Source organism: Crocuta crocuta, unplaced genomic scaffold, assembly GCF_008692635.1.
Source record: "Crocuta crocuta isolate KB4526 unplaced genomic scaffold, BGI_CrCroc_1.0 scaffold9, whole genome shotgun sequence".
Taxonomy (NCBI): domain Eukaryota; kingdom Metazoa; phylum Chordata; class Mammalia; order Carnivora; family Hyaenidae; genus Crocuta; species Crocuta crocuta.
This window is the reverse complement of record NW_027551567.1, coordinates 9,742,396-9,768,127: the sequence shown is the minus strand read 5'-3', so window position 1 is coordinate 9,768,127 and position 25,732 is coordinate 9,742,396. Positions and strand designations below refer to the sequence as shown.

Genomic DNA, 25,732 nt, shown 5'->3' with positions numbered 1-25,732 from the left:
TCTCTTTGCCCCTCTCCCCGACTTGCGTGCTCTCTCTCTAAAGTAAATAAATAAACAGGTCATGAGGATGTAATATACAGCATGGTGACCACAGTTAATAATACTGTATTGCATATTTGAAAGTTGCTCAGAAAGTAAATCTTAAAAGTTCTTATCACAAAGAAGAATTATTTTCATAACCGTGTATAGTGACAGAATTATTGGAATGGCCATTTCACAAAATTACAAATATCATCTCATTAAAACGCACATCTGAAACTAGTATAATGTGATACGTCAATTATACCTTAATTTATAAACGGCCTGAACTCAGTGGGTACCCAGCTTGGCAAGCCCCATTGTCTGAGAAAAGCAAAGGGCATTTCTTCCTCTAGGAAGATGCCTATCCCAGGCTACTGCCTTGGTGAGCAGAGTATGGGCTTCATTTCAATCCCCACACGCCCTTTGGGTAGGCACCTTTGTAAAGCACACAAACTGCATAGCTGCACATGTCAGCTCTTGCAGGTTCATACATGATATGACTGGTCCACATGTGGCTTCTTATATAAGCCAGGCCAATCAGGGTCCTTATGTGGAATTTTCCCCAACTAGACTGAAGAGAGTCAGACTCTACTGGTGGAAGTCAAAAGATGAATTTCACTAGCTATCAGTGACTGAGATTTCTACCGTTTGAAAAAAAGCTGTTGCTAGTGAGAAAGAATGATGCCAACATGCACAAAGAAATAAGAGAAAGAGAGGGTAAGCATTCAACCAGCCCTGAGGTTCTTGTTTCCAAAAGTGCCTGCGACCAGCAGCATCCTCCCTTGTCATGGGTGGGTGGTTTAGTTGTTCAGCACTCCCTTGGATTCCATGAGTCAATAGACAACTTTTTTGCTTAACTTCTTGGAGCTGGGGTTGCATCACGGCAATTTAAGAGTCATGAAAAAATGCAGCAGCACTGCAACCAGCAGCCATATATCATGGCAGCAACGCTTCCTCAGGCATCTGCACCTTGCAGAGATCAGTCCCTGACCAGTCATGAAGGAGGTAACTGCAACCTAGACACAGAGAGGTGTGTGCTTGCTAAATGATTAAGAAGTGGTCTGGATGATGTCATGTAAGTCTTTAGACCTCAGTTTCCACATCTGTAAAATGGGAGTTTTAATGGTTTCTGTTTCATAGATTTGTTGAAAAGCTTAAAGGTAACAACACATCTAAGTACTTGGGATAGTTCTTGGCACGTGATAAATGTTAGATATGATTGTTACTCTTTTATTATTTCCAGTGTCAGAATGGTGCTCAACATAGGAGAGGCACTAGTAAGAGTTGCAATGGATAGAAAATCTCATTTTAACCCTAACTCCATAGCTAATGTTCTTTGACCTTAGTTAAGCTATTTTTTTAAACCTCAATCTCCTCATCTATAAATGAGATAAATAATATTTTTGCAGGTGGATTGAAAGATAACATGAAATAATGTGTATGAACAAATTTTACAAACTCTAAACTCTACACAACTAAAAAAGATGAACAATTAGAAAGATGAATCTGTTTGCTTCCTTTCAAAGATGTTACCATGTCAATATTTTAATAACTAGAAAAGAAGTGAGATTTTAAAAGCTAACATTCATCTATTAGATCTAATAGGTACTATGTGTTCCAAAAATAGAAACTTTTTCCTCCGTTGGAATCAATAAAACTATTTTTTTATGTTTGTTTGTTGGTTGGTTGGTTGGTTTGTTTAGAGAGGGAGTCAAGGGGAAGGGGTAGAGAGAGAGGGAGAGAGAGAATCCCAAGCAGGCTCCATGGCACTACCAGAGCCCAAAGCAGAGCCCAGCATGGGGCTTGACCTCAGTCAGACACTTAACTGACTGAGCCACCCAGGTGCCCTTCAATAAAACTTAATTTTCATTTGAAAAAATTAGTGTCCTTTAAACATTCTTACTTTTCTTGAATTTGCCCAAATGCAAAAATCTTGCTTTCCCTTCATGAGACACTGTCTGAGAATTTTGAGGATACCTCAAGCTCAGCCTGGGAAAGTAGCAGTTTTAAAATTACAAATCAAATTTTGGCATGATGTTTAAAACATTAGCCTGCATACAACAAAAGAAGCCTCAAATCAAACCATCTGTTTTCTTTGCATGCTAGTATTTGACAAGTGGAGATTTAAAAAATAAAAGTGAATACGATCATCTCTAGACCGTTTCAGTGAAAGAGTAGCCTGACCCCCCCCCCACCAAATCTATTGTTTTTCTAGAAAGTTTGCAGATATTATTGAAGATGTTCAGCAGAATAAACTCAAGAATAAAATTGTGAGACAAATTTCGAGAATGGACAAGTTGAACATAATGCTACAACATTCCATTTCTCTTTTAATTTAGAACATCACCATCTTTTCCCATCACACACCCCTCCCCTCTTCTTAACCTGAACACTTGCAAGGAAGGAACTGTAAGGTGGAAGGGACTGGAGAAAGCCCTGGTATCTGACTCGGCCATTTTCAAGCATGGTCATAGGTCTGCTCAGAGTAGCTCTTTGGTGGTGATGTAGTCCCAAGGTTGTGGCAAACACTATTGACTGCCTTCCAGCAACACTTTCCTTTGTTTCCTTGCTAACAAAATCTGAATTTTTCCCAGTTCTCAATATGCCTAGCCCTGGGGGCTAGCTCATGATTGGTCTCTGTCAACTCCTTGCTACTACAGGTGGTGGAAATGGCCCAGTTCTGGCCAATGCACTGTAAGGGGAGTCTGCTGGAGATCCCTGAGACAGTCTCCTATCAGACAAAAGGGGAAAGTCCCATGAGGACACCCCTTCTGTCTTTGAACACTTACATGAAGATATGATGCCTGGAGTTGCTGCCAGACCTTTAGGAAGATAGGATGGGAAGACAAGCCCATCAGAGACACTAACTCATGGCTTAGCCATGTTGAGCTGCTGACCCGCTCTGGAAATTCCCATCTCTGGGCTTCTTGTTACATGGATAATTACATGACTTTATTGGATAAAATACTGTGAGGTGGTTTGTTACTTGTAAGGAAAATCACCCTGATAATAGGGTCTTCCACAAAAATATTTCACACACACCTCCCTTTTCCTCCCTTCTGCCCCATAATACCCAGACAAATACTAAGCTATACGTTTAGAAGCACAGAATGTCAGAATTGAAAGGCACTCTACATCTCCAATTAACATGATAAAGTAAGAAATTCCGAAGTGATTCCCCTTGTTTAAAGAATTGAGCCTTGCTAGGGCAAATGCCTTTGGGAAACAAGAAACGTGCATAAATCACCTGAACTTTGGTGTGAGTCACTGTATCAAAATGATTTCCTGGGAGCATTTTTGTCTGTGGATAGAGAATATTAAGCGCTAGGAAAGTGTGAGGAGACTATCTTCAAGAAACAGAATCTGGCAGCTTCAAGATCAATGTCTTCTTTAATTTTTGCATGGCCAAACCTTAAGTAAATTTTTCCACCAACGTCATGTGACATGGAGAATGCACTTCTCCAAGGTGGTTTTCGGAAATATACAATGAGAAGTTCCTCCAGAAGGCATGAGGGCTCCGGTCTCACCACACCTGTGGCTGCTAGACCCTGCTCTGGTCATTGGCAATGCAGAGGTTATTAAGTTTATATAACCCTTTGAAAGAGGTTTAAAAATAAAAGCCAAAGAGCTGAAATAAATGCTATTAGCAGCATCAGAGACCAGTTCCCAAAGCTGCAAACATTTTCTGAATTCATGCAATCCAATTCTTCCATAGACCTAGAGATACAACCCGACCAATCTAGTCATCAAGTTGTTGGCTTATAAGATTTTTCTTGAAAATTTGACAATTCTTTCTTCCATTTTTTGCCTTGAACTTTTATAAAAACAAAGATTATTTTGGTCAGAAAGAATTATTTTAGTTATAAAAACAATACATGTTCACATTCGTGCCTGTCCTCTACAGTGCACATCCCTAGCTGTGTTTAACAAAGTACGCGGATCATAGTAGGTGCTCAGTAAATTTGTGTGGCATATGCATGAAGAAATGAAGAAAACTTACAAATGCATAAAAACAGAATTTTAGAGAAACTCCTTATTCTATACATTTATTTGTAGATAGTCAAATCTTGTTCCACAAGTGTGGTTTTTTTCTTTTTTTTTTTCATGTTTTTATTTATCTTTGGAGAGAGAGAGTGAGCGCATGAATGGGGCATGGGCAGAGAGAAGGCGAGGACAGAGGATTGGAAGCAGGCTCTGTACTGACAGCAGCAAGAGACCCATGTGGGGCTTGAACTCACAAACCGTGAGATCATGATCTGAGCCACCCAGGCAGCCCCACAAATATGTTTTCTATATATATTTTAAATTGTCTTACTTCTTTTTCAATAAAGGGGAATCCTATTATACTTGTTTTTTTTTTTTCTGAAAATGCCAGGCTTTTTGGAAAATTTCAACTGTACTATCCTCTACTATTATAAGGAATGGAAGGAATGTAAACTGCTCCCACAAATTTACACATGTGATGGAGACAAATCTAAGTTTTCTAAACTGCCGCTATAAGTTTCCCTACACTGCTACGGAGGTCAGTCTAAGACATTTGGTAGAGTTTTATAGTTCAACTAGAACAATTTCAAAAGCTGACGTAACCAGAGTAAGTAAATAATGAATGTTTTCCTTCATTTGCTGTTACATGGGGTAAACGGAAGTCATAGCATATTTTCTTCGCTCACTTGAAGAGGGATTTATGCACTGATGTTACCAACCTTGTTTCGGGGGCTGTTGGCGTTGTACATGCAGCTCTGGAAGTAAAGGAGGAGTCTGTCATTGAAACTCCCCAGAACTGTCCTCATTCGCAACATGAGTTAGCAAATATGGTGTCGATGCTGCTCCAGTACATCGTTTCCTACAGACCCTCTGCGCGGTCAGGCCTGGGAGTTTTACCCAGAAACACTAGGAGGAAATAATTTAGAATTTAAGTTTAAGGTTCTTTGGGCAGGCCATTATAAAATGTTATTGCAGCCGTCCACAGAGAGCCACAAAGGGATACAACAGGGCTTGAGTTCAAATTACGGTCAGTTTCTGGTCATGGATGCCCACATCACCTGCACACGGGGTCTTCTTATCCTCGTCAAAATTGTCCTGTGAAAAACAAGGAAATAAGGATAGTTAGTCTTAAGTTCCAGTTTTCCCATCTAGCATTCATTCAACAAATATGTATTAAGCACGTATTTGATACCAAGAATCCTCTTAGGTGAAGGGACCCTGTAGACAACAAAGCAGAGACCCTGCCCTCAGGGGTCTATGTGTATTAGGCAGGTACCATAAACAAATCAGTAAGAAACACATAATATGATACTGACTAACCATAAACGCCACAATGAAAAATAAAGAAGGGTGAGGGGATGAGAGTGACATTTCAGATAGAATTCTCAAGGGGAGAGGTGACTCTGAGCGGGAAAGCAGATAAACTGAGGAAGCGGCCTTGGGCTGCCTGGAGGAGGCGTTCCAGGCTAAGGGAACAGCGAGAACAAAGGACCTGAGGCAGGTCCACAGTTGGCATTTAAGAACCAGCAAGGAAGCAGAATGATAAGCAGAGAGCGCCAGGGGTCAGTTCTGTGAATTGGGCTCAGAGGGCGCCAGGGATCAGACCTGTGAATTGGGTTCAGAGGGCGCCAGGGGTCAGGTATGTGAACTGGGCTCAGGGAGACAGCCAGCGACACAATCACACAGGGCTGGGAGATCCCAAGGAAGACACTGGTTCTAAATGCCAGGGATGTGGCTGGAGGTTACTACAAGACAGTGACACAATCCAATTTGCCTTTTAAAAGAATGCTCTGGCTGCAGTTTAGAGACTAGATTGAGGTGGGGCAGGGGCCAGGGAGGAGGAGGCTAAAACTAGACACAGGAAAACCAGGTAGGGTATTATTACAGAAAGCCTCCAAAACAGGATTTCTGGCTAAGTCAGACATGGAGTGGAAATGAAGGAGAAAAATGAAGAATAACTGGTTAAAAGCCTCACCAACTGAGTAGTACTATTAGTAAAGAAAAAAAAAGACAGAGGGTCAATTTTAGACATAAATGTGAAACTAAGAAAATCCCTCTTGATGGGGATGTGTATTGTAGATGTGAACTTTGGACCCTGCTATTACCGAAAAAAGGCATTAAGAGTGGAAAGGCCTGGTTAAGATGATCTCATATGCCTTTAAGAGGCCTTATAGAGGGGGGGGGGGTCCTTGGAAATTTGAGGGGCTGCTGCCCTGACTGCTATCAGAGATGGCAGAGAGGTGGGGGACACATGAAACCAGTGTTGTGCAACAGAACAGCACCCAGAAAAGGAGATTGTGGTGAAGGAGGACAAAGTAACTGTCAGGCATTCTAGTAACCCCGGGACGTCAAGATCAGCTCTGCAGTCTGGGAGACCGGAAAGGAAGGCAAACCAGAGAACATTGCACATTGGATTCTCTTAATCGTACTGAATAATGTGTGCTTTTCTCATCCTACTGTTGATGCCCTACTGTGGCTACTGAGACCATTGCTGTGGTTAGAAGCCCTGACTGAGGACATGTTCTCAGATACCCATGGTGAAACATTAACTTTGGCAAGGATGGACAGGAGCGCATCAGGGACCTGCTAGAAATAGGTCCTCAGGAACCTGCTCAAGTTAAAATGAGGCGATGTTGTAGGAGGAACAAAGAAACCATGAACTGAAGATGAAGAATGTGTGGACCTTGATAAAAAAAAAAAAAGATTGGCTGCCAGTTTGGAGGGGCCGAAAGGAGGGATTGTACAAGCTGAACAGATCAGTCTTTGTCTGAAGCTGTGTCAGTGGGGAAAAAAATTGCTGCACAGTTAAGGCAAAGAAAAAATCCGCAATCAAGACTGATGTAGATGATGATACAACTACCCTGAAACAGAGGCTTTGGGGGGATGCTCAGGTAACTATGACCCAAGATATATCATCAGCAGAATTGGGGGTAGGATCAGAAATACAGAAAACTGTTTCCAAGAATATTTTTGCAATTCTTCAATCTGTTAAGGCCAGAGAAGAATGGGATGTACCTGAATAGTGACTGGCCCCAAATGCAGCGCCTGTAGATCCTGTGCTATGTACCAAAAAGCCTGTCCCAGCTGCCTATAACAGATATGACCAGGAGATGTTCAAAGGAAAAGAAGAAATGGAAGTCTTCCAAATTGATGTTATGGGTAGCTACCAGGGAAACCCACTGAAATCTGTAACAGAGGATGACACATCTGCCCATAAAACTCAGACTCCTGAACACAGCCAGTTCTGAGGCCAGGTTCTCAAAACAGGCTTCCGCCAAACCAGACAGAAGGATCTTTAGCACCCGGGGTCATACATTAAGCAGCTACCACCATTTTAATAACCATGCTTCATGCAAAAGATCTTCTACAGTCTCTGAAATTTGTCACATCAGACTAAAAGCAAAAACAAGGCTGCTGATGAGAAAATGAAACTATAATTCAGAGTAGAAAAGAGCAGATGCAGCCAGATGGCTGAGTTCTTTATAGATAGCAGACTTAAGTGACGCCTTAAGTGGCCAGCCCCTTAAGTCATGCCTCAAGAGTTGGGGGCACCAGGTTGTAGCAGTTGTTGTACAGGGCCCTGACTGGCAGTTCAAAGATTGGCCATGGCTTTTGCCTGACAGATCAGCAGTTGATAAATTTGTTAAATTTAAAGACTTTTGTCTTAAATATGATGAAATTTGTCTAGATCTAAATGTTCAAGAATAGGATGAAACAGTATTAGAACTCAGTTAACACAGGGGCACCTGGATGGCTCAGTCGGTTAAGCGTCCAACTTCAGCTCAGGTCATGAACTCACAGTTCATGAGTTCAAGCTCCATGTCAGGCTCTGTGCTGACAGCTCAGAGCCTGGAACCTGCTGGATTCTGTGTCTGCCTTTCTCCTCCCTCTCCCCGCTCCCTGACCTGCTTGCACTCTGTCTCTCTCCCTCTCTCAAAAATAAAGATTTTTAAAAAAACTTTAAAAAAGAACTCCGTTATCACAAAATTTCTTTGGATAAATCAGTTTTCTTAGAGTTCTAAGTAACATTTATATCAATGTGATAAAATATACAACCCACTTGAGATTCTGAATTTTCTCCTGTATCTGGAATTTGGATTAAGAAATATGGATATACTGGGGTGCCTGGGTGGCTTAGTCGGTTGAGCATCCGACTTTCGCTTAGGTCATGATCTCGCGGTTTGTGGGTTCGAGCCCCGCGTCGGGCTCTGTGCTGACTGCCAGCTCAGAGCCTGGAGCCTATTTCAGAGTCTGTGTCTCCCTCTCTCTCTGACCCTCCCCTGCTCACACTGTCTCTCTCTCTCCTAGAAATAAAAAAAAAAAAAGAAAAAAAGAAACATGAGTATACCTTGACCTAAAGGCTGAGGCTCAAGCTTCATGAATTTACCAAAACTTAAAAATGGTCACAGATTGACCTTTTAACAAGACCTTATTTAATGCTTTGAGTAGAACACTGATCAATATACTTATGTCTGTGCCTCCCTCTCTCTCTGACCCTCCCCTGCTCACACTGTCTCTCTCTCTCTCTCCTAGAAATAAATAAAAATATATAAAAGAAAAATCTTTAAAAAAATAAAAAACAAAAAAATGAAAAAACATTACAAATTAAATATATATATATACTTATGTTCTGTGGTTTCTATCTTTCCCAGCAATCTCCTCCCAACTCCTGCATTTCTTCTCTCTTTCTTCATCTGCCCAGAAGGCCCTTCCCTCCCTGTCACTCCCGTGTTCGGGGAGCAACACATAGCAGAGCCCACTGCCACACTTCCAACTATGTAATGCTACTGCTAATTGAAGTGCAGATTGAAAATAAGATATTATTTGTTATTTCTTATTGTAAGTTTTGTAATTACCATGATTGCTGTTTAGGACATGTTGGAATTACCACGAGTCTGAAGCCTAACCTCTGAATGATCTGTGTCTAATCACAGAATGGAGTGGCAGTGTCGTAAATGTCACCCCACTCCACTGCTCTGATATATGCCCTCATTAAAGTCAAGGAGAAGAAATTTAAATATCAGGGTTGAGCTCCTGAGCAATCATGCCATTCCTGTTGATCACCTAATGAAAATTTATGGCATTTAACGGCAAAGAGATACATTTACGTGGGGATGCTAGCTTTCACAGCTGTGCTAACACCGTTTCCAGAAAAGGCTTCCACCACACTTGCCCATACAGTGTGTTGTAAGATTCTCCTAACTGCAGAAAGCACAGTAGAACCGAGAAGAGGTTGGGCACTTTTGTTCTGCATTTTATTACCAAGCGATATACATAAAATTTAGATACCAGTGAGCATCATAAGAACCCTGAAAGTTGAAACACGGAGGCCAAAGTAAAGGGAAGATGAAATCTTTGAAACTTCGCTTTATCTATTTGGTAGACTATGCCTGTACTATTTTCCTGGGGTCCCACAGATGTGATGTTTAATAGCAACTATGAAAAAAAAATAGGGAGTATAAATATGAGCATAGCAACAGCCACACAGTGAAAAACCATTAACACTTTAAAAAGAAGCAGAGATGTGTATCACATATTTGAAGTGGGTGAGAATTATGTCACCCCCAGAATCCAATTTATAGTTGTGAGAGGAAATAAAAATTCCCCAGAAGCCACAGCAACTTTTGGGGGTGGGGGGATGGGGGGGAATTGTGGCCACTGCTCCGTGCAACTGTGTCCTTGCAGTAGTTTACAAAGTCTGACATGACTTGCTATTTCTTGTTAAGTTAATCATGAGCATGGACAGGGAGAAAGGCTCCCCCCACACCTCGTGCCGTTTTGCAGAGAACTCTGAGTTCCAAAGTACATGGAGAGCCATGCACGTGTGTCACCTTCTCAGAAAATGCTCCCCTGACTTTCTTATCTAAAGTGGCATATACCCCCAGAGATCTTAGCCCCTCACTCTTCCTGGCTGTCCCCACAGAGCCAGTGCCCACATGAGGAAAGCAAGCTGGCAGCTGATAGACTGCAGCTTGCCCTGCATGTGCACCCCTACGTCCGTGACTTGCCAGCTACGGGGACTTGGGTAGGTACTTAATTTTTCCCTGCCTCACTTTCCTTTTCTGAAAAATGGAAGTGTTCACAGTGCTGACTTTATAGGAATGTTGGGGAGATTAAATGAGTTACTATTTAAAGTTCTTAGGATGGAATTTGGCACACAGTCATATGGTATATTTGTGAAATGAAACAGGTAAATAAAATGTGGTTTTTTTTTTTTTTTTTTATTATGTCTACTATTAGAACATAAGTTCAGTGAGGAAAGGCCTGGCTTCACTCTCTACTGTGTCCTCAGTGCAAGGACAGTGCTCTGCACACAGTAGGCTCTCAGTAAAGACTATGCTAAAGGTAGAACACCCTGAGCTTCCTCTGTGCAGCCCTCATTGGTTTCTCTTTGGTATTTCATGCATTTCTTTTTTGAATGACCTTATTTGGTTGACTTGGCTTGTGTGCTTAATTCAACACTCATAGAACTATTTTATGCCAACAAATTCTCTGGGAATATGATCCTATTAATGCAGATGAAGGCCTATAGTTCCTCCTGTCCCAAATATATGGTCTAAAGTAATACTCGGCATATATTTTAACTATGAGATAATGAAATGTTTAAATAAGCACTCTAGGCTGAGTTATGAGGCACATAGACCAGTAGGGAACAGGGGTAAGGTAGATTTGGGCAGACAGGACCAGGAAACAACTCAACCATCGTGCATATCTTGGAGGGGTAGCCCACCTTCCCGATCATGGATTGAAAGGGATGCAGCCAAGCTGGCAGCTTTATCCAAGGCTGGTAAACAGAGAGCCAGAGAACACTCTGCAAACGGAGGTAATAGTCATGGTCAGATGGACGTCCTCTGCTAGCAACATGGAGGGGCAGGAGGAGCCTTCTGATCCGAATCGGGTCTTTGACAACAACTGAGCTAGATGCCCTTGCAGGTCTCCACATAGGCCGTGGAGGCAAGGCCTGGCCGCAGTCTGGCTCGTCTGGGTGGACGCCCTGTCCTCCTCCCAGGAGCTCAGCGAGAGGGGCAGTTTGGTGAGGAGCTGTCACAAAGCTGTTGCCCAACCATTGTTCTATCTTGTGGGAGGTTGCCACACGTCACTTTCCCCTCTGTTTCCCTGCTTCCTACAAGATGGGACATTCCACTTGTCCTTTGGAAACAGCTACAGATGCTAAAAGTACTTGGCTGGGGTCTACAGGTGGCTCCTCCGCAAGAGCACCCACTGCTTGTGCTACGCATCGCCTTGCCTTTCTGGTTTGGTGTAGGCCCGTGGGACAGAGATGCAAAGGGCTGACAGCACGCTGCTCTTGTTTATGCTCTCTGTTCAGTAGATTGGGCAGGGTCTCTCTCTCTCCTTCCTAGCTGACACTGCAGAAGTGTGGCAAGCAGCCTAGTAGTGTTGTAAGTGGCCACACTGCCCCTTAGTGACTGTTTGCTTCAAGGAAAGCCTGACCAACAGTGGATTAACAAAGAGAGAATGTTCGGGGCACCTGGGTGGCTCAGTCACCTAAGCATCTGCCTCTTATTTCGGGTCAGGTTATGATCTCACACGATTTGTGAGCCTGAGCCTTGAGTTCAGGTCTTCGCTGAGAGCAGAGCCTGCTTGGGATTCTCTTTCTCTCCCTCTCTCTCTGCCCCTCCTACTCTCTCTGTCTTTCTCTCTCTTTCAGAAGAAAGAAAAGAAAAAGAAAGACAGAATGTTTATTTTCCCCCACTGGACATAGGCAACTGCCACGTTAAGTCAGCAACATGTCAGTGCAAAGATTCTTCAGTCTTCTTGGCCTAAGGATGGCTACCGTGGTTCTAGGCATCACATGTGTATTCGAGGCAGGATTGAGGGAGTGAATGCAGGCATCAACTATCTGCCTGGTTTTATTTTTTTTTAGGAAAGCAAAGCTTTCTCAAAACCTACCCCCCTTTTCCTCAGCATCACAACCCCCTGAGCTTCAGGGAGGCCAGATATCCAGTTTTGAAAGGAAGGAACTAGATTGGTATGATTGGTCTGGATAGATGGTCACAGTACACCCCTGGGCTGTCTCCCTGACTCTCTGCACTGGACAGAAGTTCCACTGGCAAGACACAAAGTGAGTACAGTTTGGGTGGACAACAATTGTATCCGCTACTTGAACTGATGTAGCGAGTCCTAGCTTCCCAGCTCCCAAAGGCCAGTCAGTAGCTGACCCCATTCTCTCCTTGCCTGCATATCAATCGTACCTCATACCTAAACTGGCAAATGAAGAAATGATTGGAGGTATTACGAAAACAACTTCCAGCTCTGCAGAAACTATAAGTCTAACCTGAAAGAAAAAACTATTAGAGTTGTCACAATCAAGGACTGTAGATATACCAGTTTCTAAAATCCTTCTCTTTTCTTTTCTTTATTCTAGAGGTAAACTACCAGACTAAACATCACATGCTTAGAAGAGAATGACATTAGATGGACATCTAGAGTCTGAAGCTACCACAAATTTAGCTTTGCAGAAAATCAACTATAATAAGTTTCCTTCAAGTAAGAGTACTATATCCCCTCTTAAGAGACAGTTGAGATTATTACCTGTATTTTGGCAAATTGGTACAAGGAAAGGCAACTTATTTGGTCTGGAGGGGAAAGAGTTTTCCAAATGCTAACATTGGACCTAATCCCTCAGGAGCTAGGTATGTGGATATAGCCCTTGCATTCTCTTTCACCTGTCAAACTCCTACAGACCCTTCAAGACCCTGCTTAACAATAACCTTCTTTACATAATCTTTCATAGATTTCTCAAAGTTAGTCAAACCATCTGTAGTCTTACAACCTTTTCCATATTCTAATTTAACTCTTACCACTGACACACTGGAATTATTTACTTAGTCCTGACTCAACCAACTAGGTTAGAAACTTATGCAGGAGAGTTGTTTTGTTCAAACACTTAGGACACGTGCGCGCGTGCACACACACACACACACACACACAAACACTTAGTAGTAAGTTCTCAATATATTTTTATTGAATAAAATTACAACTTTGAATAAATAACAACCTACAACATTAAAGTCCTATATCTTCACTTAAACTCATAAAAAAATTAAAAATGCAGTCATGGTCTCCAAAAAGAGATTAGCAAAATAAAAAGCAAATGCAAACTGAGAAAATTATTTGCAAGTCCTTTCATGTAAAAATGGCTTATTATTCTAAGATTATAGACTCCTAAAAAATTGAGAAGAAAAAGATCAACAAGACAAAAGATAACTGAGCGAGGACATGGACAGACAGATCACATTAAAAAAAAAAGTATAAAGGAAACCTTAGGGAAGCCTGGGGGACTCAGTCGGTCGAACATCCAACTCTTACTTGGGGCTCAAATCATGATGTCACCATTCACTTCATGAAATGGAGAATCCCATGCAGGGATTCTCTCTCTCCCTCTCTCTCTGCCCCACCCCCCACTCGCACACACGTGCACGTGCACCCTCTCACTCTGTCTCTCAAAGTAAATAAACTTAAAAAAAAATAAAAGAAACTTTAAACCAATGTAAAGATGCTCAACCTTATTCATAACCTTTTAAATGCTAATTAAAACTATACTGGGATGCCCTCCTCACCTATCATGCTGGCAAACATCCAGAAGTTCAACATTACCCTCTCGGTTAGTAAAGCTGTAGGGAAACAGGCATTTCTGGTAGAAGGCAAATGGCACAGTTCCTAGAAGGGCCGTGTGGTGGCAACTATGCAACATTACAAATGTTTCCTCATTTTAACCCAGTTCTCATCCTTCTGGAAACTGATCCTACGGAAGTCCCCGCACAGCCACAAGGCAGCATGCACAAGTGTCGTGTGGTGGTACTGACTGTAAGAGCATAAGAAGAGAAGCAGCCCATTTCCAGAAAAGGAGGATCGGTGACATCAACCATGGAACATCTGACAACGGAATGCAGTACAGCTGGGAAAGAGCGAGGCTCCCTTCTCTCTTGTGATGGGGAAGGCATCCAGGACAGATGGTTCAGTGGCAAGGCAAAGTCCACAACATGAACACAGAGGGATGCCTGCAGTGTCATAAAGGGGGGGAGAGGTAAATTTATTTTTGTTTGTTTTTTTAATGTTTACTTTTTTTTGAGAGACAGAGAGTGTGTGTGCACATGAATGGGGGAGAGGCACGGAGAGGGAAAGAGAGAATCCCAAGCGGGTTCAGTTCTGCACTATCAGCCAAGAGACCAACATGGGGTTCAATCCCATGAGCTGTGAGATCATGACCTGAGCTGAAGTCTGGAGTCGGACGCTCAACCAACTGAGCCACTTAGGCACCCCATTTTATTTTTGCTCATAATTGCTTAGAGTGCTGGTGTATCCTTCGAGGGGAGGGAAGAGATGGGAGAACAGGGTGGATAGAGTGGAAGCAGACCTTCTCATGGCATACCATTTTCATTTTTAAAGCCTGTGAATTATTACTTATCCCGAAAATTAAGTTATAATTTAAAAATCTTACATCTTGCACGCAGTTTTTGGAGTCAGATTCTATGTCTTTGTTATCTCTGCCTCACCTCTCACTACATCAGTGGATTTTACCCTCTCTGAAGAAGATTTTGAGGAGTTGATAAATGCAAAGAAGTAAAGCCTAAAACAGAGTAAGTTCTGGGTAAGTTTTGGCCGTTATTAATACTGCACTTAATAATAATAATAATAATAATAATATTGAAGAACTCTGGGTAAGACTTTAGTGATAAGATTTCCAGAATCTTTCTAATATTCCCGTGTGATAGGTATAGTCGGTTTCTCTTTTCAAAGATAGTAAAATGAATGCCAAATGAAATAAAGGGATTAATCCAAGAGGGCACTGAGTCAGAGCCAAGTACCAGTGCAGGAGCTGACACCTGGGTACTGCCATCTCGTCCATGTCACACATGTGGGAACACTACGAGACCAGCGCATTGATTTCTATTCCTTTCTAGCAAATCAAAAAGAGAATATAGTACATCTGATTTTGTGCAAACTGTTTCAAGATGTGCAAAGCATCTGCAAAACACAGGATCTGAAAGTAACTGCTACAGTTCTTGATGAAATCACTAGATGAAATCTTCCTGCTTATTTTCTAGTTAAATGTGGGTCACCATCAGGCTGGGAGTTTCTAAGGAGAAACCTTAACTACAGGCAACAGGTTCACCTGCAGTGTTTGCATTTATAGTGCTGAACACGTCCACCTTCTGATTGTTTATTTTTAAAAATAGAGAATTACTAATGCCAAAATGAGATAATTAGCTGGGCATTGTCAGATCATTTGTCAGCCCCTTTTGGATGGCTTGAGTTGCCTTTTTCTGTGGAAAATGAATATGCACATGACATTTTGCTATTTAGATGATCAGAGATATCAGATAGCAGCGATTCAGAACAGTACAAAGAAACAGTTTAGGTTTTCTTTCTAATCAAAAAAAATGAAGCCTAACACATGGTGAGGAATTTGTGCCCCCTGCTGGTTTAATTTGATATCAATGTCATCAGCTTAAAAATTTTTTTACAACCTCCAGAACTGCAGCACAATGCTCTGTCTTCAAGGTCAGTAATTTAAGTGTCCTCTCAAATTCTAAGGCAGCCTCTGTCAGCGATTAAGAGCTCTTTGCTTGATATCGACCTTGGCGAAAAAGGAACCAAAAGAGGAATGCTTCCTTTTGTGAGCCCTCTAAGAACCTTCTCAGTATTCCTTGTACCTTTGTCAATTGAATGGGAGAAGCAGGCAAGACAAAAAGCTTAGAGAGACATGTGGGTTGATGGTGAGCACAGCCCCTTGTGATTACTTTCAGCTTTATTAGGACGCAAAGGACACTAGAACTCCATTCCAACTATCAGGAGAAATAAAAATCCTCCTTGTGATTCAGTTTTTCAGTCTGAGAATACTATTACTTCCATGAGTAGCAACCATGGCCATACATTCAAGGCACCTGGAAGTCATTTTTCTAACTTGATCTGAATGACCTCGTCAGATTCTAAATGTGTCCTCTGAAAGGGCTCCAGCCCTGGACAAAATTATTAACTATAAACGTAGCAACTGCAGCCCACCCTCCCGCTCCCACTTCTTCTGGGATCCTCATATTTGTCCTAATGCCCTGGGCCCTTCCTTGCCTATTAACTCTCAACCTGATCTTTCCATCTATTTCTTTTTCTGCTCTGGTACTAATTTCCAAAAGTGGCCAAGCAATCCTTCAGGAAGTTTTCGTTGACAGAGCTTATACTTTTCTCTGCAATGAACTGAATGTTTGTGTCCTCCCCAAATTCATAGGACGAAGCCCTAACCCCACTGTGATGGTATTTGGAGGTGAGGCCTTTGGAACTTTAATTATGTTTAGACGAGAAGGGAACTCACATTACGTGATTGGCACTTTTACAGGGGCCTGTAGAGAACAGAGAGCTTTCCCACAGACATGTGAGGATACAGTAGGGTGGCCTTCTGCAAATCAGGGAGAAGGTCCTCACCAAGACCCCAACCATTCTTGCCACTCTGATCTTGGATTTCTAGCCTCCTGAACTGTGAGAAATAACTGACTATGGTTTGAGCCACCCAGGGTGTGGTATTTTGTTATGGCGGCCTGAGCTAAGATATTCTCTCAAAGAAACACATCTTTAGGAGAAATTCCTGAACTTAGAAAGGACTTCAATTGTGCATCTAGCCTTAGAGAAGACTATGGAACAAGTGTTTGGAATGGAGGGCAGCTCCTCATGCCTCTCCCAGCGGAGGCCATGGGCCACACCACTGCTTTTCTACAATTGTGAAAAGAACAACCTTTTCCAGTCAAAAGGATGTAAAATTTTGTTCTAGATTCATGTGACAGGTAAATAGGAAAAATTGTCTTCCCCCCCCCCCCCGCCCCCATCCCTTAGAAGGACTTTCAGTCTTCCCCAGGTCCCTTTGTTCTTTAATTAATGTTGCCAGATTTAGCGAAGAAAAAGTACAGGGCACTCAGCTAAATCTCCATTTAAGATAAACAATAATTTATCATTTGTATTTGTTGTTTATCTGAAATTCAAATTTAACTGCATTTCATGTGGCGACCCATCTTTGATTTCACCGATTTCACGCCTTGTTTTCCAAGCCGTTCTAAATCCCCCCTGAGCTACTACTAAGCCAGAAGGGGAAGGAGGCCCAGGTCACAGCCGCCGCTGTCTCAGGCGCTGGTCTCCCTCTAGTGGCCTTCGGGGACCACACATCCGCTGAGGGAGTGCCAGCAGCGCAGGGGCCACCTGGCCCCCGGGCCAGGGAGAGGGCGCTCAGAAACCACACCCTCAGGGGCGTTCTCCAAGCACTGGGGACGGGACCTGAAGAGTTCAAAGCGGGCTAAACTTAGATCCATTACACACCGTCCCCCACCACCCGTGCTACAAGAAAGTAGCCCTGTTCCCACTAGCAAAAAATGGAGTTGCTTTTGTTTCCATTCAAAGCACAATGGAAAATTCTTTCTAGGACAACCTAAATCTGTTGGTTAATGTCTAGTCCCAGTGCTGCACACCATCACTAATGACCAACTGATAGCTGTCCTCTTTGTCGCCTCCTGAAGGGAAGGCTAAGCCCTTCTCCCAACTGACCCCCAAAAAGCTTGATCAGTAGTATTCATGGAGACAGCAAGCTCCAGGAAGGTGGAGACACTTAACCTGTCTTCTATAATGTGCCTGGCACCCAGTAAGTATGCTTCAATGAAATCTGTTTCACATTGAAGTACATATACTAGTGAGTTTGAATTAAAAGTAAAGAAGAAACTCATTTTTATCCTCAGATAATGATTACTTTATGAGGAGAGAGGGTGGCGGCTGAAGTACTTACTCTCAGCAATGACTGTGGAATGGGGTCTTGGAATTCCACTTCTGCTCTTACTATAGCAGACTGATGGCTGAAGTTGAGAAAGAAGTATGAGATTGTTTTACAGTATACAACTCACAGTGTAAGTGAAACGTCTAGGGTAGTGGAATGGAGCCTGAGCATGGATTCTAGAATCCAGGTGACCCCCAGATTCACATTTTGAGTTCCCTGAGGGACAGACAGTTCCTTCAATAGAGATATTCCATGATTACTTGTTGAATGAATGAATGAATGAAACCGTATCACAATGGTCTTCACACCAGAGTTTACCTCATGAAACACACTCTTAGACATTATGGGGATTCAGGTAAGGCAAGTCGACACTTTAATGACCAACTTTGGTGTTATGAGCCCCTAACACCATCAGTGGCAGTACTGAGGATGATTAGGGGCAAGGCTGGACTTTAGTCTCCCTCAATCTCCTTCAAGAGCCCAGAGCCCAGAATCCAAGCAAAAGCAAACATCTTGCTTCACACTTTCATGGCAAATTGCCAAGAAGTTGCTCCTTTTAACCACATTGTCTCTTGAAGCCTGATACACAGATATGCTGGCCCTCCATCCCTTTGCACACCTGTCTTAGCCCTGATCTGTCATCTCACACACTAGGGTGGTAGGTATTTGCACAGGGAATTGAGACATCAGGTACTCACCCTTTTTTAAATTACTCATTAGGAAGGAAATGATAATATGCATCTAACCTGTGGCAGGCACTATCTCTTGTTACCTTATGTGATCTTCATGGTGCACAGGCTGCTACAAGAAAACATCGTGGACTGGTGGCTTAAACAGTGGACATTTATTTCTCATAGTTCTGGAACCTGGAATTCTGAGGTCAGGGTGCCAGCATGGTCGGGTCCTTGGCGAGGGTCTTTCTCCTGGACCAGGAGAGAGAAAGAGCTTAGTCACCTGGCTAGGTTTACTATTAGAACCAGAAAAGAATAGTTTTAAGTCCTTTGACTAAATGTCCCCCTGTTCCCTCTTAACACTTTTTGTTTTTCCAAGTAACTTAATTCTTGGGCCACTCAATTCTGTCCCTCCTTGGCTGTTTGCACTGTTCATACTCTTAGATAATTACTATTTCCTTCTTTAAGTCATCACCCACAGTACATTATCTTATAATATCTTATGATATTGCATTATCATTATCTTATCTTGGTGTAAGAAACTCACCTAAATACACCTATGGACTTCCCTTTGAAGATAATATCATGATGTTAATGATTTGTCTCTCTTACAATTGAATAAGTTACTTAGAAAATGATTTCTCTTATTTCTACTTCTTTCCTTGTAAAACCTCTGTCTACATTGCTGACATGTTACCTGCTCAAATATCTAAGATTAAATCTACTGGGTGGGCAGGCAAGTAGTTGATTAACAAGCAATTCTCTTTTGGGAAACTCAAGGTTGTGTAAGTACGCCTGATTCATACCTCTGCAACTGCAATGTGTAATAATAATAATAACTGAGCAATAATAAAGAGTGGAGATGATGACAGCCCAGCCACGACAGCTGTTCTCTAGCTCCGTAAGCCAACAGGGAAACTATGACCTGGTGAAACAAACAGCTCCCAAAATCATTCCAGAAATTCCAGGGAGTGATGGAATTTTTCTTCTCACGCTTTCAGGGAAGAGACAATGTTGTCCAATTGATACTTTTCTTCACATTTGCTCCACTGTTTCTGTAGCTGCTTATAATGCTTGTCACTGTCATTTGATTCAGTCTCTGCTCAACAAAGATTTCTTAAGCCTCTTTTACTTGCTGGACACTGAGCTCAGAGCTGGGAATGCAGCTGTAAGTATCGCCAAGTGGACATAGACACTAGTCTCTCTTATACTCTTCTATTCAATTATCAGATTCATCTATCTTTAAATGTTTTTTAATATTTATTTTTTAAGATTTACTTATTTATTTTGAGACAGAGGGAGAGAAAACAGGGGAGGGGCAGAGAGAGAAGGGGGTGGGAGAGAGAGAATCCCAAACAGGCTCTGCACTGTCAGCGCAGAGCCCAATGCGGGGCTCAAACTCACAAAACATGAGATCATCACCTGAGCTGAAATCAAGAGTCAGACACTTAACAGACTGAGCCACCCAGGCGCCCCTATCTCTAAATATTTTGATAATGAGTCAGACTATAAGAGTATGGGGCTAAAAGCATGGGCTCTAGTCAGACATATTCTCTCAGAATATGAGACTTAACCTTGTCACTGCTACATGTGTGTTCATGGATATGTGTGTACTACTGAGCCTTCATACTCCCATTTGTAAAACATAGATCACATCAGCACCTTCTCCCCAGGGGAGGTGTGAGGATTAGATGAGACACTACTTATAAAAGTACTTGTTCCAGTGCTTTAAATTACAAAAGCACACAATAAGAGGAAGCTCTTATCATTTCATAATATGGTTTTCCCAGGCATGTGTACACAGACTCAACTGGTTTTCTGCCAGAAGGTGAGGGTCTCCTTGAGCCATCAACTGGACTAAGCTTAAGAAAAGATTTCAGTTAGAGATGAAAATGATGTGTGACTCATTTTATAACTAGCCTGTGTTGAGTGGTGAACTAGGGGAATGTTCAAGTTCAGATTTCTCCTGGCAAGTGAAATTAAGAGAACAAGAAATAAAGCTGTGGTCTAGAGTTCCCTCCATCCAGCATGATGTTTCCTCAGATTTATTCCGAAGAAAACAAATCCTGGGAGAGGCTGTCAAGCAACTGTTCTTTAGTTAAATACTAAAATGGAAATGCTAAATTGGAAAATGCTATATAACATATATTTCGCCTTATATATTAGCAAGGCACATTAATGTATTAAAGATTCAAATACTAGCAGGAAAAAACATTTAAGCTTTCTATCATATTCCAAATTCATATCTGCATAGAATTCTTTTTTTAAAAAATAGCATCAAATAACATCTCCAGAAACATCCTTTGGGAAATGCTGCTAAAAGAAGCTGAAATGAATTTACCTCACAGTCATTAAGTGATGAAAATATTTATACTTGGGAAACAGGGAAATTCTTTTTCTGACTTTGACCTTACCAGTAGTGTGATCTTGAGCAAGTCACTTGATTTTTCCACATATCAAATGAAATGATAACACATCCTCCTCAGATAGCCATAAATAGAAGATTCATTATGAAAATGCATGTAAGAGAGGACTAGAAGTTGCCAAATAAAAGCTAATACTGTTACAGTGTACATCTATCTTTTACCAGAATAAATGCCAAGAAGCATTTCTTAAGAGTGAAGCCTTTTGATATCAGGTGGCTGGGAGGAGATTGGGGTATGTTTAGGACATAGCTATTAACTAAAGCATAAGGTAAGTGTCAGAAAGGAGTAGGAAATCCGCATGGGAAGGTGGAGAAAAGAAGGAAGATAATTCCGTGCTGGCATGCTGAGGCCACCAGCAGAAATGGTGAAAAAAAACATTCAGAGTGGCGGAGAGACCAAGTTAGACTCTTTTTTTGGTGTGCCTGTTTTGAAGCCAACAAACCACCCAGTTGGCAGTTTCATCTCTCTGATCTTAGGAAGGTGATCAGAGCTTGAGAAATAAACTGGGGAACCTTTAGCATATTATTATTTTTTATTAAAATTTTTTTTTAATGTCAGTTTATTTTTGAGAGAAAGAGAGACAGAACACAGGCAGGGGAGGGGCAGAGAGGGAGGGAGACCCAGAATCCAAAGCAGGCTCCAGGCTCTGAGCTGTCAGCACAGATCTCAACGCGGGACTTGAGATCTGAGCCCAAGTTGGACTTTGAACTGACTGAGCCACCCAGGTGCCCCTAGCACATTATGATTTTAAGCACATTAAAATTATTATTTTATTTTAGCACGTGGATATTCTAAGAAAATGATCATGTCTTATTCAGTTCTTTATTTTCTGTGTTCAACCTAGTGTCTGGTCCGTAGCAGAAGCTTTTGAAATGTTTGAAAAATAAGTGAACAAATTAGTGTGCTGCAAATCTAAAGAAGATTTTATATCAAATAGCCAGAATAGGGTAAAATAGTAAATGAATTAATAAAATGATAGTTGAAACAATGGACTTAGGAAGATCAACAGTTAATGGTGTGAAAGGAGAGAGGAGACCAAGGACTAAAACAAGAACTGCCCAACAGAGAAAAAAAAACCAGAGGGAGTCAGAGAGGCTGACAGAGAAATAAGTGTTTCCTAACATGACAGGAAAGAAAGAAGAAAGTGGGTAGTCAGTGACATCTAATGGTCTGGGAGGTCAAGTAGGCTGCAAATTCACTTCTTTCAGTCATGCTTTGGGAAGAGCAACAAAACAATAACCCCAAACCCTGACGTCTAGCAGGCGGTAACACAGCCTGTGTAGAAGGAAAGTCTCCTTACATACACACATTTTATTTTATTTATTTATTTATTTTTTTGATATTTTTTATTTATTTCTAGGAGAGAGAGAGAGAGAGAGAGAGACAGCGTGAGCAGGGGAGGGTCAGAGAGAGAGAGAGGGAGACACAGACTCCGAAATAGGCTCCAGGCTCTGAGCTGGCAGTCAGCACAGAGCCCGACGCGGGGCTCGAACCCACAAACCGCGAGATCATGACCTAAGCGAAAGTCGGACGCTTAACCGACTAAGCCACCCAGGCGCCCCTACATACACACATTTTAGAATGTGAACATGTAATTAGCCCACTAATAGGTGGAAAACAGAGACCTAACATTTTTGTTGTTGTTTCTCACACAAGTTAATTCTTCTTTGGACTTTTAACTATAGAAAACTTTAAACATGCAAAAGTAGAGAGAGACGTGTAATGAACTCCCAGGTGCGCAGAGCCCAGTTTGAAACCCTATTGACTTTGTCAGCTTTGTTGTCTATACCTCCACCCACTCTCACACACACATACTGGATTGTTGCAAAGTGAGCACTGAATACCGTGTTATTTCCATTGTAAATACTTTTGTTTGAGACCGAAGGGCATAAGGGCAGGAAGGGAAAAACATCAGAAGTTTGGTGTGGTAGCCCTCCTTCTGGAGCAGATGAACACAACAAGCAAAAACCCAATAGCAAGGAGGAACTTCCCCTTCCTCTCCCACAGCACGTGGCTGTAACCGGCAGGAAGCCATCACAAAAGGGCTTTTCTCTGAATGAGAAAATAGAGAAAAACTACTAGGCTTACTGAAGAAGAGAATGCCTTTGAATAAAGTTGAAATGCCTTACTTCTAGGTGGATTTATTCAAGAAAAAAGACGATTTAGAACATTTCTAATTTGAGATAAAACTGCATCCGTGAAATTAAGGTGAACAATCTTGAAGATTTTAGAAAAAAAACTTGATCTTGAAAAAAAAAAATCTGAAGTGAGGAAAGTTTGGAACTTGAATTAAAAAAACATTTAATGATGTGTATGGAGAGATATAGAATGTTTGTGGATCAGATGATTCAATATTGTTAAGGAGTCAGTTGACATTTTCATAAATTTGATCTATAGATTCAACATAATCCCAATAAAAACCATAGCAGGATTGCTTGTAGTAACTGATAAGATGATTCTAAAGTTTATATGGACAAATCAAAGGACCTAGAATAGCCAAAAGAATTTTGAAAAAGAGCAAAGTTGGAGGTTTATACCGCTTGATTTCAAGAAAGATACAGTAATTGGGGCAACTAGATGGATGTCAGTTAAGCCTCTGGCTCTTGATTTTGGTTCCTGTCATGATTTCACAGTTTGCAGGTTCAAGCCCTGCTTGGGATTCTCTGTCTCCCTCTCTCTCTGCCCCTTACACTCTATTTTTCTCTCTCAAAAGTAGATAAATAAACATTTTAAAAAATAAAGTAATCAAGGCATTGTGGTGTTGGTGTAAAACCTTTATTTTCTTAGAATAAAATAAGATTCCAGCAATAAATCTTCATGTATATATTCCATAAATTTGTTTCATTGGTGCCAAGGCGATTAAAAGAAGCCTGCAGAATCTTTCAAATATATTCTGCAGGAAAAATTATGTGTTTATTGGGTGAGGGGAATGAATAATCACTGTATCTCACACAATATACAAAACTTAGCCACAAATGCATTATAAACCTAAACATAAAATTTAAAACGTTAAACCTTTGAAAGAAAGTATAGGAGAAAAATCTTTGTGACTTTATAGTATAGAAAGATTTCCCACATGGACACTCAAAGCATTACTCATAGAAGGGGGAGAAAATCAATAAAACGAACTTCACGGAAATTAAAAACTGTTGATTAGATTGGCACAAATTATTATTTTAAAAAATTGAAGTCTTCTGTTCTTCAAAAGCCACAAACTAAGAGAAGATATTTGCAACACACATCTGACAAAACCCTGTATCGAGAATAGAAAAAGAACACTTACAACCCATTAGTAACAAGATAAACAACCCAATGTAAAATTGGCAAAAGATGTGAATACAACTTTTTGCAATGCAGGATGTGTAACATTGTTAGCATCTTGGTAATACAAATTAAAATCAATATGATACCACTACATACCCTATAGGAATGGCTGAAATTAACAATAAAACTAAAACAAAACAGTGAAAATATGTTTGTGAAAATATGAGTAACTATGACTCTCATCTTTTGCTGGTGAGAAGGTAAAAAGGAATAATCACTCTGAAAAGGTTTATTCACTTCTTTGAAAATTAAACATGCAATTACTATACAGCCTACAAATTTTGCTCTTAGATAATTAGCTAAGAAAGATGAAAATATATGATCACACAAAGTCTTGGGCATGAATGTCCAGAGCAGATTTATTTATAATAGTCAAAAACTGGAAACAATCCAAATGTCCATCAGCAGGTAAATAAATCTTCATACTATTAATGCTACTTAGCAATAGAAAGGACCAATCTAGGGGCGCCTGGGTGGCTTAGTCGGTTGAGCGTCCGACTTTCGCTTAGGTCATGATCTCGCGGTTCGTGTGTTTGGGCCCCGCGTCGGGCTCTGTGCTGACTGCCAGCTCAGAGCCTGGAGCCTGTTTCAGAGTCTGTGTCTCCCTCTCTCTCTGACCCTTCCCTGCTCACGCTGTCACTCTCTCTCTCCTAGAAATAAATAAAAATATTTAAAAAAAAAAAAAAAAGAAAAGAAAGGACCAATCTACTGATACACAACAACAGGGATATCTTTCAAAACCATGCTATGCAGAAGAAGGTAGGCACAAATGAGTACAAAATATATCATTTTTTATCTGAAACTCTAGAAATTTAAATATAAGTTATATTTATAGTGGTAAAAATAGTAATACATTATATATTATTTTTATTATATTATATCTAATATTAATGTGTTACTATTAATAACAATATAAATATATTTGTTTTCTCTCAGTTTTGTTTTCTATAACAATGAGACACAAAAAGACAATGAAACAGCATCCAGAATTTTGAGGAGAAAAGATGTGACCCAAGAATCTGATTCTCAGTTTGTAAAGTCAATGTGGTGAGGCCAACAGAAAGATATTTTCAGATAGATAGGAGGTAAAAAAAAATTAAAAAATTAAAAAAAAGGTCCACCAACATCTATTGACTTATTGGGAAAAAAATTACTTGGAGATATGTTTCCATACACTGTGATATGAATTAGAATAAACTGAAAATGTGGCATAAGGTAGTCAATGAGCCTCATTAAATATACTGTGAAGGGTGAAAATTATTGTAATATAGCTAAAAGATTTAATTGATAATGGGAAAAATAATCCTTGGAAGAGAATCTCAACAGCAACCAAGATATAAAATTCAAAAATGTAGCAACAAATACTGGATTAGCAGTAAGTGATAGTAAGAGTCATCTGAGGGAGTGAAAATAGGAGCAAGTAGGTTTGTAAAAATTGGAAGCTAATCACTAATGAAATAAACTTTGCAAAATATTCGAATTTTAAAGTTATAACATAATATTTAAAATAGTGGGGAAAATAGAAGTAGAAAGCA

General features: G+C 40.9%; 1 long non-coding RNA gene and 1 pseudogene across 1 annotated transcript; one reads left to right on the top strand and one right to left on the bottom strand.

Annotated features, from left to right (window-relative positions):
* Positions 1–4,714: 4,714 nt before the first annotated feature.
* LOC144220128 (uncharacterized) lies at positions 4,715–14,495 on the bottom strand. The gene is made up of 3 exons (XR_013331635.1): positions 14,468–14,495; positions 5,064–5,100; positions 4,715–4,911 (listed from the first exon to the last, which is right to left on the bottom strand). It is a non-coding gene; the product is annotated as an uncharacterized LOC144220128 (long non-coding RNA).
* LOC144220165 (parafibromin pseudogene) lies at positions 6,072–7,740 on the top strand (annotated as a pseudogene).
* Positions 14,496–25,732: the final 11,237 nt, after the last annotated feature.